The 6,345-nt window shown below is 47.8% G+C and overlaps 1 protein-coding gene across 4 annotated transcripts in view; it reads right to left on the reverse strand.

The window, feature by feature from the left end:
* The window catches only part of TMC5 (transmembrane channel like 5), a 33,604-nt gene that overhangs the window by 26,272 nt on the left and 987 nt on the right, over window positions 1-6,345 (reverse strand). The window lies entirely within an intron of this gene.

Genomic DNA, 6,345 nt, shown 5'->3' on the forward strand with positions numbered 1-6,345 from the left:
TGTTTATTCCATACTTGCAATGGATACCTATCCAGTTTAAATGCAACCTTCAAATTATACTTTAATGAGCCATACCAGTTACAGGAGTCTCATTCACAAGTTCAGTGGGAAAAGCTTATGAAAACTACACATGGTCATTTTAGATAATAAACAGGGTTTTAAAGATACACGATGTTGTTGAACTAAAAAAAGGGCATTGTTCTGTGTGTAATTTCTAGCTTAACTTCCTGTTAGGATATTGCCATTTCATTACTATTTGCACACGCAGCTTTTAAGATGACCCTGAGGTCAAAAAAAAGCTATTCACAATATTCTAGCAAATCAACTAAGCAGCTAGAAAACGCCTGGGGGGAACCAGTCAGAAGAAAAGAGAACCAGTTTCGTTATAGGTTTCTCCTAACTCTTCAAAATCCTTATATGCAGTTTTCAAACTGTTGGACAAATAATTTCACATAAACTAAATACTTCTTTTTCAGACAAAATAAAGCTACATTAAAATGCAGTGTAACATGTTAGCACGTTAGGGTTCTATTCTACAATGAACATACAGAATCTATGGACTATACAAGTCACAATTAGAGGCTTTTTCACAAAAATGTGAAAGGGGACACCATTGCAGAGTGATAGTTCCTGTTATGTCAGCCCATACAGCCATACCATACCACTTTACCACTTTCATGGCAAGAATAGAAGTCCTCCCAACAAACTTAGTGGGGGGAGAGGGGGGAAGGAAAAGAAACTGAAATCGATTGCTTTGAGTGGAGTACTGACATAACAGCCTGGAACAGCCGCCATTTCAACTACATTGCTTCGCACGGGCAGCCCACCGCTGTCCTTCTGCCGTGCCAGGGCTGCGTCGCATGGGCAGGGACTGACACGGCACCCACCCTGGAACTATCGCACCTTGAACGTGGCTCTAGAGCTACCGACGGGCTGCTTCTGCTACATGGAGCAGGATCAGGCTGCTGTCCGTCCCGGGACTGGCAGAGGAGACCCTAGTGACAGTAGGTCAGTGGAAGCAGAAGTTAGCACGGCTCCCATGCAGTACCACGGACTGCTTGCAGGTTTGCTTAACTAACAGAGCATTACTAAGGGACAGAGACTTAGCAATAAAATCTTGGATGTAAAGATTGGGCTTTTAGATGTACATTTAATCTTCTGCATAGAAACATTTCAACCTTTGTAGGTTAGGGCATAAAGGAAGAGACTGAAGAAAAAGAGAGTACTATTTAAATAGTATGCCTGTGTGTTTAGAGGGAGTGACAGAATGATCGACAACAAAGAACATGAATACTTAAACCGGAGATATTCCCCACCTGTTTAATACAAAAGTACTTCTGGCTTCCCGTTACCCATCGTAACATACAAAACCCACAACCAGCTCTTTGGAAAACGCAGTGCCACATTCATTCACTAGCTAGCAGACTCCAACACGCAACCTGCACTAACGCAAAAGCAGATGTCACGCTGCACGCTGGTGATCCCAGCAAGGCTGGTGCAACACCCCACAGACTGAAGTGTGGCACACTGGCTAAATACATCAGGGAAGGATGTGGCTGTTAATGCCCCATGGGACCAACCCTTCCAGCTAAAGACAGTGGAAGCTCATATGTGACTAACGGGGCGATAAAGCTGCGAGGTGCCATGCAGCAGGGCTGACACCAAGGTCAGGGCACCGCTCTGCGTGGCTCTCTACCTCTCAGACCGCAGAAGCCGAGTCCATCCCTGAGCACGCACGCAGCCCGGCCCTACCAGTTCTATCGCTCTAAGTTAACAGCGAGCTGTTCCTTCTCAGAACCGCAGCCGCCGTCAGCCAGTGCGGGCGGCTGCTCCAGGCCGCCTTCCAGCCCCGCCGCCGGAGCGCTGGTGCAGACCCTGCTGGTGCAGACCCTGCTGGGAGCCCAGCGAGCTCCAGCGCCCGGCCGCCGCACCGCTCCTCGCTGCCGGCGAGCCCGGCCCGGCCCGGCCCACCGCCGCTGCCGGCGCAGAGCCGCGGCGGCGAGGGGCCCTGGCGCAGCCCCAAGCCCCGGCGGCGCCCGGCGCCGGCCCCTTACCTGCCTGGCCTGCCCGCCGGAGAGGGGTGCCCGGCCCCGGCTCGCCCGCGCCAGGTGCTTCGGCCTCCGCCCCGGGAACCGGCACCCCGCCCCGGCGGCGGCTCCGCCCGGTGCCCCGGTGCCACCCCCGGCCCTGATGCCGGTGGGTGCCGCCGCGGCCGTCCGCTTCGCTTCGCTTCGGTTCCCTTCCCCCCGAGCGGGCTGTGCAGGGAACTGCACCCCTCCGGAAAGGGGGAGCTGAAGTCCGGCTCCTGCAGCTCCCAGAGAGAAGGGGAAGCAACAACAAAGCAGTCCCTGTCGTGCTACCCGCGATAGAACACGTTGCTTTATTTCTATCTGATCTCCAAGATACTCAGTCTCCTTCCCTCCATGAATTAAAGCATGCTTTGCTTTTGGCCTGGATCGCAATAACAGCGCAATAAAAGGACAGAGATAAATGGTTTTCAGACATACGATGGGTTACGTTTATCCCTGGATTAATCATTTGTAGAGCAGAGATAAAGAACAATCTTGACTTCATGTATTTTTATTTGCATTACAGGAAGGCTCATCTAGGGGTGAAAAAAATAGTTCACACCAATACAGGCAGTAATTAGCAGCTCCTGGATGGGGAATGCAATACCAGCCCTGTCTTCCTGTACTCTGTAGGGACCAGAAGGAACAACTTCTCCTTTAGCGCGACACACAAATACTGACTTTTCTTGTCTTCCTCCTCTCCCTACATGTCTTCCTTTCAAGCAGACATGGGCAAAACTATGGACTGGACAAAGCTACAGCTGAGCACCAGGCAGGGTGCAATACAGAGAAGCCAATGAAGTGCTGGGGTGATGCCTCTTGCAGGAATTTCTGTCCCAAAGCAGCTCAGCAGGGATGCCTCCCTTACTTCAACTACTCTGTAGCGCTGGATGTTGCCAGCTGGACTCAGGGTTACCCCAGCACACCCACCACACCATAGTCACTGCCAGGCTGGTGCCCAGTGTCCTTCCCAAAGGCTGATGCTCTCCTCTGAACAGAGAAGCATCCTCAAACTGAATGTGGGGCCCAACAGCCACCACCGGGACAGGCACATCTGAAAAGGGAAACAGGGTAAGGACAAGACTGGCTCTGCTCTGCCAGACCTGTGCTCTGCCCTTTTTCCTTTTTGCTAATACTGTACAGAATCACAGAACCCCAACCACTTCTGTGTTAATACAGCTTGTTACACCATTTTGGCATATTTTATCTTCCCAGAGAAAAACACAACTTAAAAATTCCAGCAACTATTCCTGAGTAACTTGTCTGGTCAGCAAGATTAAAAAACAAACAAACTAACGAAAAATACCCCTGCCAATCTTTGGATTAAAGGCACCCTCACTAGCCAGTGGGGAATTGGTAACAAATCAATTTGCTCCGTGTTCAGAAGCTGTGCTGTTGTAATGGCTGAGGATCACCTTTACCAAATGGCTTTTAGCGCTTTTCCAGCTCCTAAACTGGGTAAAACATGTCTATCCTGTACCAGACACATTCAACATGGATTTAAGTGAAGTTTTCTAACACTACTTTAAGATTACATTTTGCCCAAAGCAACATTCCTGGCATGACTGCAGAGGACTTGTCTGCAGATCTCTTGTACTGATCCAGGAGCTGCCTGCATGCTGCACAGGCCACAGGGCAAAGCGCAGGGGTAGTCAAATACAAAATCGCCCCCCAAATTAAAACAATCACTCAGAGCTCCCCTGAATGTTTAGAAGCATTTTTGAGCTGCGGCGTTATGAAGAGGAACCATACGAAAGAAAAAGTGTCCTGGAAACACATGGTGTTACTAAATGTGACAGAGGGAGCTCCAGCATCACAGGAAATGGTATATGGCACCGGCTTCCATGCTCAGCACAGACTGAAAACTGCTGCTTTTGTGAATAAGGTACATCGGACAAATAACGCACAAGAGGAACCTACTGCACTCCCTGCGCGTGACTGTTGGGCTCTGGCAGAATCATCCGTTGTCTCCTCCTCGGCATGCTTGTTTTCCCACCTGGGATTGCTGTGATCCATAAAATTCATTGAAACATTTCCAAGTGTCTAAAAAGCTTTCTCAACTGAAAAAAAGAGAGAATAGAGAATGTTCTCACAAAATTCCTGGGGAAGTCAATCTTGTTTCAATTCCTCCAATCTCTATTTCAATTTGTTCTCACAGGGTCATTAACCCAATACTTTTCTAGCACACGGAGTTTCGGAAAGTCTAATTAATCAGCAACCGTATTACTCACCTTTCTTCTTTGTATTCTTAGCGGTAAGAAAAGGAACATAAATAAAAAGCAAAACCAACACCCCAAATAGCACCCCTAGGGAAATCTTACACGGTAAGTATTCCTGTTTAAGGCAGAACTGGCCCTGCTCTATGTTCACAGCCAAACACAAAGATGGCCCACGCTTGGTTGGCTTCAAGGGACCAATAAAAGCAGGTACTTGGGCTCTGGTGGTGCAATACACATTCGTACCTGGCATATGAATCGCACACTTAGCATGAATGCTGAACAATACTAAATTATTTTTTCAGGAATGCTACCAAGGGGTTTCAATTTCCATCTCCTGAATTTTCAGGAATGATCAACTAGAAGTTGTTCAAATGAAGCCCACAAAATGTGACACTCAACCAAGGAACCAAAACCACCCGTGTAACGGGCTTCACTGAGGTATCCACCTCTGTTACAAACGAGCCCATCCTGCGTGATCTCAAGCTGAAGCACAGCCCAACCTCTCGGGAGGGCAGCAGACAGTCATGCAGCATCAGCCTTTGCTACACAAAAAAATCCCACCTGGGAAAAATCATCCTGGAGATCTGTGAAAAGGAGAAGGGAAAAAAGCAATAGGCTTGGATTCCTGCCCTCTTCTACTAGCTTCCAGAGGGACCTATTGAAGGGTAAGGGCAAGTTATAGCTTATTCTCATGCAAAAATAGCTAAAAACTGTATTGGTTATATTCTAGACCAATCTACCAGCACGAAGGCAAGAACACCTACAAAGTGGTTGTGGTTTGTTTTTTTTTTTTTGTTTTTGTTTTGTTTTGTTTTAAAGTAGTGCAGTCCAATAAGGAAGTTCCTGTGCTTTTATTCCACATCTCTGTATTTCACAATTCCCCTTAAGATATGTCTTTCTCACCTGCCAGTAATACATCAACTTACTGATCATAAACATGTACATCTAAATTACTTTGAGAACTTACATTTTTATCACTAACATTCTATGGTTTTATTGTGAAAACTGATTATCCACATAGATTCTTATTGCTAATAAAGCAATTTGAAAGTCATGTACCTGAGCTGATGACACACAGGTGAGATAAGTTAAGAGATGTGCTCATTTATGTCTGATTCAACAACCTGAAACCTAATGATTAGTTTTAAAAGTACTGCAGAAAGTGGATGAGGAATGTTCAGAAAAATCTGGTTATCAGTTTAACTAGCAGTAGAATACCGTAAGAAATGCTAGAAATGCCTTTTTTTTCCCCTACATGTAATACTGTGGAAACTACGGGAGGTTTCATTTTCTGCTTCATCACACATGCTGCTATTTTCACACTAAAGGCAAGAATTCTTCCAAGAAATAATTCTCTCAGGGATGTTTACTACAACTTAACACAAAAACCACCCTCACTGTCAGATGGAAAAAGAGATCCAAGCATCTACTGACTTAGTTTGCTCCAGTTCATACTCAGTTTTCACATTCACGGGTAAAGTTGTGTTGTTTCCACTGCAGCCCATGTCGCTGCATCCAGTCACTCAGAACAAACTAGGGAGTTTGGACCCGTGACCTAATGGGAGTTGACCGAATATCGGTTTGCAAGAAGTTTTTACAGCGCCCAACACCAGCATGGACATTTAATAGTAAGAGCAGACATCGAAACAAAGCCTATTGCTAAGCCAAACCTCTGTGAGACACCGGGCAACCAGAACACCCCACCGCCCTGCAGGCGGGGTGCTTGGGCCTCGCCTCATTCTAACGGAGAGGGCGGTCTGCCAGCAGCATTTACACCCTGCTGTGTTTCTTCATGGTATTTTTTAAGAAAGCCCTGGGCAAGAGGAATAACAAGACTCCGATGCCGCCAAACCTGAAACCCTTATTTTAAGCCTACACGTTTAAGGACACAAAGCGATGCCGTGGAGGGAGGGGGGCCAGGACTAAAGGCAGGGCGCTCGGTGCAGGAGGGAGCGGGCCCTGCGCGCCTCAGCCCCTCCCCTCGCGGCGGGGCGACACTCGCCGCGCCCCCCAGGAGCTCCGCGCCGGGGCAGGGCCCCACCACCCCGCGGGACCTG

This window comes from Mycteria americana, chromosome 12 (genome assembly GCF_035582795.1).
Source record: "Mycteria americana isolate JAX WOST 10 ecotype Jacksonville Zoo and Gardens chromosome 12, USCA_MyAme_1.0, whole genome shotgun sequence".
In the NCBI taxonomy this organism is placed as follows: Eukaryota; Metazoa; Chordata; class Aves; order Ciconiiformes; family Ciconiidae; genus Mycteria; species Mycteria americana.